The 13,838-nt window shown below is 33.7% G+C and overlaps 1 protein-coding gene across 4 annotated transcripts in view; it reads right to left on the minus strand.

Moving 5' to 3' along the window:
• st3gal4 (ST3 beta-galactoside alpha-2,3-sialyltransferase 4) overlaps positions 1–13,838 on the minus strand; it is a 44,987-nt gene that overhangs the window by 30,329 nt on the left and 820 nt on the right. The window lies entirely within an intron of this gene.

Raw genomic sequence — 13,838 nt, forward strand, 5'->3', positions numbered from 1 at the left:
TTTAAATAATTATACTAGTCTCTATTGATGAGGCACAAACATTTGTTAACCATTTTTAGCCATTTTTCATTTTTTAAGATTATTTTTGGTCAAAATTGAGGGTTTTTCTTCAATAGCTTCCAGGTCATGTGACCTGTTGACTAAAAATCACTTTCAAATAATTATACTAGTCTCTATAGATGAGGCACAAACTTTTGTTTTACATTTTTAGCCATTTTCCATTTTTTAGGAATTTTTTTGGTCAAAATTGAGGGTTTTTCTTCAATAGCTTCCAGGTCATGTGACCTGTTGACTAAAAATCACTTTTAAATAATTATACTAGTCTCTATAGATGAGGCACAAACTTTTGTTTTCCATTTTTAGCCATTTTCCATTTTTTAGGAATTTTTTTGGTCAAAATTGAGGGTTTTTCTTCAATAGCTTCCAGGTCATGTGACCTGTTTACTCAAAATCACTTTTAAATAATTATACTAGTCTCTATTGATGAGGCACAAACTTTTGTTTACCATTTTTAGACATTTTTCATTTTTTAGCATTATTTTTGGTCAAAATTGAGGGTTTTTCTTCAATAGCTTCCAGGTCATGTGACCTATAGACTCAAAATCACTTTAAAATAATTATACTAGTCTCTATAGATGAGGCACAAACTTTTGTTTCCCATTTTTAGACATTTTTCATTTTTTAGCATTATTTTTGGTCAAAATTGAGGGTTTTTCTTCAATAGCTTCCAGGTCATGTGACCTGTTGACTTAAAATCACTTTCAAATAATTATACTAGTCTCTATAGATGAGGCACAAACTTTTGTTTTACATTTTTAGCCATTTTCCATTTTTTAGGAATTTTTTTGGTCAAAATTGAGGGTTTTTCTTCAATAGCTTCCAGGTCATGTGACCTATCGACTAAAAATCACTTTCAAATAATTATACTAGTCTCTATAGATGAGGCACAAACTTTTGTTTTACATTTTTAGCCATTTTCCATTTTTTAGGAATTTTTTGGTCAAAATTGAGGGTTTTTCTTCAATAGCTTCCAGGTCATGTGACCTATTGACTCAAAATCACTTTTAAATAATTATACTAGTCTCTATAGATGAGGCACAAACATTTGTTAACCATTTTTAGCCATTTTTCATTTTTTAAGATTATTTTTGGTCAAAATTGAGTGTTTTTCTTCAATAGCTTCCAGGTCATGTGACCTATCGACTAAAAATCACTTTCAAATAATTATACTAGTCTCTATAGATGAGGCACAAACTTTTGTTTCCCATTTTTAGACATTTTTCATTTTTTAGCATTATTTTTGGTCAAAATTGAGAGTTTTTCTTCAATAGCTTCCAGGTCATGTGACCTATCGACTAAAAATCACTTTCAAATAATTATACTAGTCTCTATAGATGAGGCACAAACTTTTGTTTTCTGTTTTTAGCCATTTTCCATTTTTTAGGATTTTTTTTAGTCAAAATTGAGTGTTTTTCTTCAATAGCTTCCAGGTCATGTGACCTATGGACTCAAAATCACTTTTAAATAATTATACTAGTCTCTATTGATGAGGCACAAACTTTTGTTTCCCATTTTTAGACATTTTTCATTTTTTAGCATTATTTTTGGTCAAAATTGAGGGTTTTTCTTCAATAGCTTCCAGGTCATGTGACCTATAGACTCAAAATCACTTTTAAATAATTATACTAGTCTCTATAGATGAGGCACAAACTTTTGTTTCCCATTTTTAGACATTTTTAATTTTTTAAGATTATTTTTGGTCAAAATTGAGGGTTTTTCTTCAATAGCTTCCAGGTCATGTGACCTGTTGACTCAAAATCACTTTCAAATAATTATACTAGTCTCTATAGATGAGGCACAAACATTTGTTAACCATTTTTAGCCATTTTTCATTTTTTAAGATTATTTTTGGTCAAAATTGAGTGTTTTTCTTCAATAGCTTCCAGGTCATGTGACCTATCGACTAAAAATCACTTTCAAATAATTATACTAGTCTCTATTGATGAGGCACAAACTTTTGTTTTACATTTTTAGCCATTTTCCATTTTTTAGGAATTTTTTTGGTCAAAATTGAGGGTTTTTCTTCAATAGCTTCCAGGTCATGTGACCTATCGACTAAAAATCACTTTCAAATAATTATACTAGTCTCTATAGATGAGGCACAAACTTTTGTTTTACATTTTTAGCCATTTTCCATTTTTTAGGAATTTTTTTGGTCAAAATTGAGGGTTTTTCTTCAATAGCTTCCAGGTCATGTGACCTATTGACTCAAAATCACTTTTAAATAATTATACTAGTCTCTATAGATGAGGCACAAACATTTGTTAACCATTTTTAGCCATTTTTCATTTTTTAAGATTATTTTTGGTCAAAATTGAGGGTTTTTCTTCAATAGCTTCCAGGTCATGTGACCTGTTGACTAAAAATCACTTTCAAATAATTATACTAGTCTCTATAGATGAGGCACAAACATTTGTTAACCATTTTTAGCCATTTTTCATTTTTTAAGATTATTTTTGGTCAAAATTGAGTGTTTTTCTTCAATAGCTTCCAGGTCATGTGACCTATCGACTAAAAATCACTTTCAAATAATTATACTAGTCTCTATAGATGAGGCACAAACTTTTGTTTCCCATTTTTAGACATTTTTAATTTTTTAAGATTATTTTTGGTCAAAATTGAGGGTTTTTCTTCAATAGCTTCCAGGTCATGTGACCTGTTGACTCAAAATCACTTTCAAATAATTATACTAGTCTCTATAGATGAGGCACAAACTTTTGTTTTCCATTTTTGGCCATTTTCCATTTTTTAGGAATTTTTTTGGTCAAAATTGAGGGTTTTTCTTCAATAGCTTCCAGGTCATGTGACCTGTTTACTCAAAATCACTTTTAAATAATTATACTAGTCTCTATTGATGAGGCACAAACTTTTGTTTACCATTTTTAGACATTTTTCATTTTTTAGCATTATTTTTGGTCAAAATTGAGGGTTTTTCTTCAATAGCTTCCAGGTCATGTGACCTATAGACTCAAAATCACTTTTAAATAATTATACTAGTCTCTATAGATGAGGCACAAACTTTTGTTTCCCATTTTTAGACATTTTTCATTTTTTAGCATTATTTTTGGTCAAAATTGAGGGTTTTTCTTCAATAGCTTCCAGGTCATGTGACCTATCGACTAAAAATCACTTTCAAATAATTATACTAGTCTCTATTGATGAGGCACAAACTTTTGTTTTACATTTTTAGCCATTTTCCATTTTTTAGGAATTTTTTTGGTCAAAATTGAGGGTTTTTCTTCAATAGCTTCCAGGTCATGTGACCTATCGACTAAAAATCACTTTCAAATAATTATACTAGTCTCTATAGATGAGGCACAAACTTTTGTTTTACATTTTTAGCCATTTTCCATTTTTTAGGAATTTTTTTGGTCAAAATTGAGGGTTTTTCTTCAATAGCTTCCAGGTCATGTGACCTGTTGACTAAAAATCACTTTTAAATAATTATACTAGTCTCTATAGATGAGGCACAAACTTTTGTTAACCATTTTTAGCCATTTTTCATTTTTTAAGATTATTTTTGGTCAAAATTGAGGGTTTTTCTTCAATAGCTTCCAGGTCATGTGACCTGTTGACTCAAAATCACTTTCAAATAATTATACTAGTCTCTATAGATGAGGCACAAACATTTGTTAACCATTTTTAGCCATTTTTCATTTTTTAAGATTATTTTTGGTCAAAATTGAGTGTTTTTCTTCAATAGCTTCCAGGTCATGTGACCTATCGACTAAAAATCACTTTCAAATAATTATACTAGTCTCTATAGATGAGGCACAAACTTTTGTTTCCCATTTTTAGACATTTTTAATTTTTTAAGATTATTTTTGGTCAAAATTGAGGGTTTTTCTTCAATAGCTTCCAGGTCATGTGACCTGTTGACTCAAAATCACTTTCAAATAATTATACTAGTCTCTATAGATGAGGCACAAACTTTTGTTTACCATTTTTAGCCATTTTTCATTTTTTAAGATTATTTTTGGTCAAAATTGAGTGTTTTTCTTCAATAGCTTCCAGGTCATGTGACCTATCGACTAAAAATCACTTTCAAATAATTATACTAGTCTCTATAGATGAGGCACAAACTTTTGTTTCCCATTTTTAGCCATTTTTCATTTTTTAGCATTATTTTTGGTCAAAATTGAGGGTTTTTCTTCAATAGCTTCCAGGTCATGTGACCTATGGACTCAAAATCACTTTTAAATAATTATACTAGTCTCTATAGATGAGGCACAAACTTTTGTTTTCCATTTTTAGCCATTTTTCATTTTTTAGCATTATTTTTGGTCAAAATTGAGTGTTTTTCTTCAATAGCTTCCAGGTCATGTGACCTATCGACTAAAAATCACTTTTAAATAATTATACTAGTCTCTATAGATGAGGCACAAACTTTTGTTTTACATTTTTAGCCATTTTCCATTTTTTAGGAATTTTTTTGGTCAAAATTGAGGGTTTTTCTTCAATAGCTTCCAGGTCATGTGACCTATCGACTAAAAATCACTTTCAAATAATTATACTAGTCTCTATAGATGAGGCACAAACATTTGTTAACCATTTTTAGCCATTTTTCATTTTTTAAGATTATTTTTGGTCAAAATTGAGTGTTTTTCTTCAATAGCTTCCAGGTCATGTGACCTATGGACTCAAAATCACTTTTAAATAATTATACTAGTCTCTATAGGGTTAGGCAAGCATGTGTTTTGGCAAGCACCTGGTGCTTGCCAAAACACATGGAGTCTGGCCAGCCTCAGCCCAAAGTGGGTTCACCTTCCCATGGGCTCACCACCTGTGGGATGGGCCAAAAGGGTTGGGTGCAATGTGAGATTTTAGAATGCCGAGGGAGGGGACCTTGGCTTTCTGACCCTGTGTGATGGACGTTTTATCACTGGGCATGGAAAGTCACTTCTCTGGTGGGAGCCTGAGCTGGTGTGTGAGGTTGAGAGGTTCTAACTAGAAATAGTCTCATCTCATCGCATGACTCGAGATGAGAGCCGTGCGTTAATTAATGGAACATTAATTAACAATCTGATATGCAGCGAGAAAATTTAATGTTTCAGTTGTTGGCTGTTTCTATAGCTTTTTATTTTTGTAATTTTATGGTGTAAAGCTCTTTGAAATGCCTTGTTGAAATGTGATATATAAATAAAATTAGATTAGATTTTTTTATTTAGGGGTTTTCTGTCCGAGGCCACGTTCTGCACAACCAGGGTTTTGAAGGGATCCATTTTGGTGGCCTTGGGATCACGCCTCTGCTTTTGGCAGATGATGTGGCCCTTCTGGCTTCATCATGTCGTGATCTACAGCTTCACTGGAGCAGTAGTAGTAGTAGTAGTAGTAGTAGTAGTAGTAGCCGAGTGTGAAGCGGCCGGGAGGGGGATCAGTACCTCCAGATCCAAAGCCCTGGTCTTGAGCTCGAAAAGTCAGGTAAGATTTTTCTGACCCAAGTGGAGGAGTTTAAGCATCTTAGCATCTTGTTCAATGTTGGAGTTCATTCATTTCTGTCTCTGTTCACCACCCATGTTCATTAACCAGTTTCAGGACCCGACCAGAACCACTCATTGTAAATTGAGAAATAATGAGATTTGGTTATATATAAAACAAGCTTTAATGCCAAAAGATAATCAAATTTCACAATCCATACATATCATCCAAATGGAACATCATGCTTCTTAGGTTACATTCATCGTCCAGCTCTGGGGCCAAGTGACAAGAAGCCAAGTGAGGCAAAGATTGTAGCAAGTTTAGCTTTTTATTCATCTCTGAAATCTGGACCCTCCATAAACGGTACTCTAATCAGTTTCAGTCGGTTTACATATGACTGCCAGCAGTCACATATAAACATGGTTATGTATGCTTCAGCATGTGAGGCAGATGAAAGAGGCTAAAAGAGATGGAGGAAAATGCAGAATCCATAACATTAAGAATGAGGGAAAAATGGAACAGGAGATCAATAGACGGATTGACGTAGCGTCTGCAGTGAAGTGGGCGCTGGACCAGTCTGTCGTGGTGAACAGGCAGCTGGATCAAAAAGGAAGGTCTCTATTTGCCAGTCGATCTACGTCCCTACCTTCATCTATGGCATTGGTTTAAGGGTCTTGACTGAAAGAACAAAATTACAAACACAAGCGGCCAAAATTATTATTTTTTCCATACGTTTTCTGGGCTCTCCCTTAGTGAAAGGATGAGAAGCTCAGTCATCCAGGAGGGACTCAGAGTAGAGCCGCTGATTTTTCACTTTGAGAGGAGCCAGCTGAGGTGGGTCAGGCATCAGATTAGAATGCCTCCTTGGCGCCTCCCTAGTGAGGTCTTTTGGGCACGTCCTACCAGGAGGAGGCCCACAGGAAGACCCAGGACACGCTGGATGGACTATGTCTCTCAGCTGGCCTGGGAACGCCTTGCGATTCCCCTGGAGGAGCTGGTGGGAGGGAAGTCTGGGCCTCTGCTGACCCCTAAACCCGACTGCGGACAAGGGGAAGATGATTGATTGATTGAATTTTCTTAATAGCTTATGGGTCATGTGATCAATTTACTCAAAATAAATGTTAAATTATTCTACTAGACTAGGTGGTGCACACTCATACCTATTCCATTTAACCCTTTTTGTTCCTTGTCAGTGGATCACATGAAATGTAAGCTATTAAACACCAATCATATTTTTTAATTTAAATTATGGAAAAAAAAATTAAAATATCTAAAATGGGGAAATAAGGAGGGTGCCTCATCTATACAGACTGATAGAACAATTTCACACAGATTTTGAATCAACAGGTCACATGACCTGGAAGCTATTGAAGAAAAACCCTCAATTTTGAGTAAAATAATTCCTAAAAAATGGAAAATGGCTAAAAATGGAAAACAAAAGTTTGTGCCTCATCTATAGAGACTAGTATAATTATTTGAAAGTGATTTTTAGTCGATAGGTCACATGACCTGGAAGCTATTGAAGAAAAACCCTCAATTTTGAGTAAAATAATTCCTAAATAATGGAAAATGGCTAAAAACGGAAAACAAAAGTTTGTGCCTCATCTATAGAGATTAGTATAATTATTTGAAAGTGATTTTTAGTCAACAGGTCACATGACCTGGAAGCTATTGAAGTAAAACCCTCAATTTTGACCAAAAAATTCCTAAAAAATGGAAAATGGCCAAAAACGGAAAACAAAAGTTTGTGCCTCATCTATAGAGACTAGTATAATTATTTAAAAGTGATTTTTAGTCAACAGGTCACATGACCTGGAAGCTATTGAAGAAAAACCCTCAATTTTAGGTAAAAAATTCCTAAAAAATGGAAAATGGCTAAAAATGGAAAACAAAAGTTTGTGCCTCATCTATAGAGACTAGTATAATTATTTGAAAGTGATTTTGAGTCAACAGGTCACATGACCTGGAAGCTATTGAAGAAAAACTCTCAATTTTGACCAAAAATAATCTTAAAAAATGAAAAATGGCTAAAAACAGAAAACAAAAGTTTGTGCCTCATCAATAGAGACTAGTATAATTATTTAAAAGTGATTTTGAGTCAACAGGTCACATGACCTGGAAGCTATTGAAGAAAAACCCTCAATTTTGACCAAAAAATTCCTAAAAAATGGAAAATGGCTAAAAACAGAAAACAAAAGTTTGTGCCTCATCAATAGAGACTAGTATAATTATTTGAAAGTGATTTTTAGTCAACAGGTCACATGACCTGGAAGCTATTGAAGAAAAACCCTCAATTTTAGGTAAAAAATTCCTAAAAAATGGAAAATGGCTAAAAATGGAAAACAAAAGTTTGTGCCTCATCTACAGAGACTAGTATAATTATTTGAAAGTGATTTTGAATCAATAGGTCACATGACCTGGAAGCTATTGAAGAAAAACCCTCAATTTTGACCAAAAAAGTCCAAAAAAATTAAAAATGGCTAAAAATGGTAAACAAAAGTTTGTGCCTCATCTATAGAGACTAGTATAATTATTTGAAAGTGATTTTGAGTCCATAGGTCACATGACCTGGAAGCTATTGAAGAAAAACACTCAATTTTGACCAAAAAAATCCTAAAAAATGGAAAATGGCTAAAAATGGAAAACAAAAGTTTGTGCCTCATATATAGAGACTAGTATAATTATTTAAAAGTGATTTTTAGTCAACAGGTCACATGACCTGGAAGCTATTGAAGAAAAACACTCAATTTTGACCAAAAAATTCCTAAAAAATGGAAAATGGCTAAAAATGGAAAACAAAAGTTTGTGCCTCATATATAGAGACTAGTATAATTATTTGAAAGTGATTTTTAGTCAACAGGTCACATGACCTGGAAGCTATTGAAGAAAAACCCTCAATGTTAGGTAAAAAATTCCTAAAAAATGGAAAATGGCTAAAAATGTAAAACAAAAGTTTGTGCCTCATCAATAGAGACTAGTATAATTATTTAAAAGTGATTTTGAGTCCATAGGTCACATGACCTGGAAGCTATTGAAGAAAAACCCTCAATTTTGACCAAAAAATTCCTAAAAAATGGAAAATGGCTAAAAACAGAAAACAAAAGTTTGTGCCTCATCAATAGAGACTAGTATAATTATTTGAAAGTGATTTTTAGTCAACAGGTCACATGACCTGGAAGCTATTGAAGAAAAACCCTCAATTTTAGGTAAAAAATTCCTAAAAAATGGAAAATGGCTAAAAATGGAAAACAAAAGTTTGTGCCTCATCTACAGAGACTAGTATAATTATTTAAAAGTGATTTTGAGTCCATAGGTCACATGACCTGGAAGCTATTGAAGAAAAACCCTCAATTTTGACCAAAAAAGTCCAAAAAAATTAAAAATGGCTAAAAATGGTAAACAAAAGTTTGTGCCTCATCTATAGAGACTAGTATAATTATTTGAAAGTGATTTTGAGTCCATAGGTCACATGACCTGGAAGCTATTGAAGAAAAACCCTCAATTTTGACCAAAAAATTCCTAAAAAATGGAAAATAGCTAAAAATGGAAAACAAAAGTTTGTGCCTCATATATAGAGACTAGTATAATTATTTAAAAGTGATTTTTAGTCAACAGGTCACATGACCTGGAAGCTATTGAAGAAAAACCCTCAATTTTGACCAAAAAATTCCTAAAAAATGGAAAATGGCTAAAAATGGAAAACAAAAGTTTGTGCCTCATATATAGAGACTAGTATAATTATTTAAAAGTGATTTTTAGTCAACAGGTCACATGACCTGGAAGCTATTGAAGAAAAACACTCAATTTTGACCAAAAAATTCCTAAAAAATGGAAAATGGCTAAAAATGGAAAACAAAAGTTTGTGCCTCATCTATAGAGACTAGTATAATTATTTGAAAGTGATTTTGAGTCAACAGGTCACATGACCTGGAAGCTATTGAAGAAAAACCCTCAATTTTAGGTAAAAAATTCCTAAAAAATGGAAAATGGCTAAAAACAGAAAACAAAAGTTTGTGCCTCATCAATAGAGACTAGTATAATTATTTAAAAGTGATTTTTAGTCAACAGGTCACATGACCTGGAAGCTATTGAAGAAAAACACTCAATTTTGACCAAAAATAATCTTAAAAAATGAAAAATGGCTAAAAATGGTTAACAAATGTTGTGCCTCATATATAGAGACTAGTATAATTATTTGAAAGTGATTTTGAGTCCAAAGGTCACATTACCTGGAAGCTATTGAAGAAAACCCCTCAATTTTGACCAAAAAAATCCTAAAAAATGGAAAATGGCTAAAAATGGAAAACAAAAGTTTGTGCCTCATCTATAGAGACTAGTATAATTATTTGAAAGTGATTTTTAGTCAACAGGTCACATGACCTGGAAGCTATTGAAGAAAAACCCTCAATTTTAGGTAAAAAAATTCCTAAAAAATGGAAAATGGCTAAAAATGGAAAACAAAAGTTTGTGCCTCATCTACAGAGACTTGTATAATTATTTGAAAGTGATTTTTAGTCGATAGATCACATGACCTGGAAGCTATTGAAGTAAAACCCTCAATTTTGACCAAAAAATTCCTAAAAAATGGAAAATAGCTAAAAATGGAAAACAAAAGTTTGTGCCTCATATATAGAGACTAGTATAATTATTTGAAAGTGATTTTTAGTCAACAGGTCACATGACCTGGAAGCTATTGAAGAAAAACCCTCAATTTTGACCAAAAAATTCCTAAAAAATGGAAAATGGCTAAAAATGGAAAACAAAAGTTTGTGCCTCATATATAGAGACTAGTATAATTATTTAAAAGTGATTTTTAGTCAACAGGTCACATGACCTGGAAGCTATTGAAGAAAAACCCTCAATTTTGACCAAAAAATTCCTAAATAATGGAAAATGGCTAAAAATGGAAAACAAAAGTTTGTGCCTCATCTATAGAGACTAGTATAATTATTTGAAAGTGATTTTGAGTCCATAGGTCACATGACCTGGAAGCTATTGAACCTAAACCCTCAATTTTGAGTAAAATAATTCCTAAATAATGGAAAATAGCTAAAAATGGAAAACAAAAGTTTGTGCCTCATCTATAGAGACTAGTATAATTATTTGAAAGTGATTTTAAGTCAACAGGTCACATGACCTGGAAGCTATTGAAGAAAAACCCTCAATTTTAGGTAAAAAATTCCTAAAAAATGGAAAATGGCTAAAAATGGAAAACAAAAGTTTGTGCCTCATCTATAGAGATTAGTATAATTATTTGAAAGTGATTTTGAATCAATAGGTCACATGACCTGGAAGCTATTGAAGAAAAACACTCAATTTTGACCAAAAATAATGCTAAAAAATTAAAAATGGCTAAAAATGGTAAACAAAAGTTTGTGCCTCATCAATAGAGACTAGTATAATTATTTGAAAGTGATTTTGAGTCAACAGGTCACATGACCTGGAAGCTATTGAAGAAAACATTCTATTATTTAATATTAAAATAATTGAAAATATTGTATGACTTTAGAATTTAATAGATGATATTGAGTCTCATGTAAAAGCATGAAATAGCACTTTCAATTAGTTATTTGGTTACAATTCAAGGCATTTATTAACATTCTTTGACAGGAAGGTTTGGTTCGGTAATTTATTGACAGTCCCTAAGTGAACCTTCGGGCGCTGCGACCGGGACCTGTGGAGAACCGCCGGCCGACATTAGCGTTCATAAATCGGATCAACCTTTAGCTAAACGCCGCTACTCCCCGGAGCTCGAATATCGAATATCCAACTTGAAACTAACTTCACTGCGGTAAAATAAAGTGACTGGTTAGTTTTTCCACAAGTTTAAAATGGCAACTCTCTGACAAAACATTGCAACCTTTTACACCGACTTAATTTTGAGACCAGCAAGCAAAGGCAGGGTCTGCAAAGAAATAGTGCAATATGGTGCATCAGTGCATGTAAACAAATCCAGGAACAACACTTCTAGTGATTCAGCAGATCAATTCCAGTCACTGCTCTGAAACTCGATCAGATGTTTGCTGTATCTACAAAAAAGAAAACAATTCTGTGACATTTCCATTGGTGGCTGACCCGTTTCCATTGATTTAGCTCTGTTCACTCAAACATGCCACAAAAAGAATAAATATCTTCAGGACTCACCATCCTCATCTACCATTTACACTGAACAGCATGTGATTTACCCGAGCCATTACTGCTTTTGGTTTGTTGCTCAGCAAATGTTTGCCAACATACAAAAGACAGTAAGAGATTCCTTGGTTACAGGCTGTGTTTAAACCTCATTTATAAGCCTGAAGGATGCCATTTTGAAAAGGCAAGGAGCTGCTAAGCTGTTGCTAAAGCAAAATACAGAAAGATGCTTCGATGGTAAATGAAATGACTTGCTGCTAAACAGGAAATGTCATAACATGGAAGTCTCAGCAGCAGGTGACGTTTGTTCTTGTCTTACTCTTTAGATGGTGTGTTATCTTTGGGAGAACTGTGCAAGAGACCTAATGTGTGCAACAATATGCAAGCATTTACTACAACGTCAGTGGCCTTCAACATCCCCCCAAGCTCCCCCAAAAAGGGCATTAAGTAACCTAGCTGAATGACAGTTTACTTTGGGGGGGGAAACACCAGTGGTTGTGTAATGTGATGCCATACAAGGGACTGTTGCATGTTCAAAAGATGAACATTTTGAGGCCAGATTTTTCAAGTTGCACTAATTGATTCAAGCGGGAAAGAGTCACTATTGAACAGGGTAGATCATGTGTTTCAGCCGCTTTGCTGAAAAGTTCCCATAACCTTAAACCCCATTAATTTCAACATAACCCGGCCTTCCTTATATAAAAAAAAGCAGGCACCAACATAAAAAGATTACGAAGAGGAAAAGTTATTAAGCAATCAAGAGCAAAACAAAATAGAAATTCTAAAATTCAACAATATTTTCAACAATAAAGTCAGAAGAAAATAGATGTATTGAATGCCAGCAATGAAAGTCAAGCTCTCACCGAGATGATGGTGGCGCCAAACACAGCAGATGAAGACAATAGCTGTCAAATCAGGTGAAGAAGAAGGAAAAGAAACAAACAGATCTGTTTTCCAGTTATGAAAAGGGCTGCACTGAAAGTGTGGTGTCAAACCACTACTCTATCTCGTTAATAGTTTTTGTTTCCTCTTTTTCTGAGTAGACCAAATATAAACAAGCCTATCATATAAAAAGTTGTAATAAAGAAACTTAAATCTCTGAGTGAATCGGGTGGTTCATCCGAGCTAAAATTAACAACAAACAACTAATGCAGTTTTAAGCAAAGGCGCTGGCAGCTATGGATGAAAATATAAGTAAAGTTACAAACAAGGTTTTTTTCAGGATGTGCAGAATTTTCAGTATTAAAATAATTATTTGCATTTATTTTTTTGGAGTCGATAAGTTGAACAGAAATCATCCAGAATCCACCTTGCTGTCTCCAAGTGATCCCCAGAGAAAATATGTTAAGATACCAGAAACAAACAAATTGTTCTCTATGGACCAGATCCTTATCAATACTACTAAAAGAACTGTCCGTCAATTACTTGTTCTACTAAGTTCAAAGTACTTAAGGCAGTGGTTTCCAATCACTAATCACGAACTACTGTCCTACATAAGATAATGTATTAATCTCCCGTAGGAGAAATTTGTGTAGGAAGCAGGGCCAAAACTGCAATAGAACAACAAGCACAACCAAAAAGGCCAATGGCCATAAATACATAAAAGCAAAAATACATAAAAATCTCAGATCGGCAGTACATCCGCATTTACCATTTCCATTCACATACAATACATCTTCTACATGTTACTTTTGATCACCATCTGGGCCTCCTATTGCTCTGTGCAGGCGCCGCTAGTCAACCATTTATCAGGCTAATGGAGAATGGTACAAACAAATGTTTCAGACTGTTATACTTACACAAAGGAAGCCTGAACCTGCATGTTTTAGAGGAATCTCTTTTCAGGACATCTTATTCAAATGATCGCATCATCTCTTCTACATGTCCTTAAGTGCTGCAGAAGACTGTTGATCAGCCAGTTATATGTGACGGCTGCATGTGGCAGCAAGGAAACACCTAAAACTGCAGGACAGCAGTCCTTGAGGACCAGGGTTAGAAACCACTGCCTTAAGGGACCATTATGGGAAGACTAATATAAAAGTAGAGATCCATCAATTTGAGTTGCATCTCTAATTAGATATTCTTCCAATATATCTTAATTTAAAACCATCTTCCATCCTTCCTCCTGTCATAGGAAGGATGGAATATGTTCCTCAAGGGATAGTAGTCATTTTATAATTTCACCACCATGAGATTCCTTATTCTAATTTCCTGAAAACATCCTTGAA

The sequence above is a fragment of the Poecilia reticulata genome, chromosome 13, assembly GCF_904066995.2.
Source record: "Poecilia reticulata chromosome 13, P_reticulata-male-v2, whole genome shotgun sequence".
Taxonomy (NCBI): Eukaryota; Metazoa; Chordata; class Actinopteri; order Cyprinodontiformes; family Poeciliidae; genus Poecilia; species Poecilia reticulata.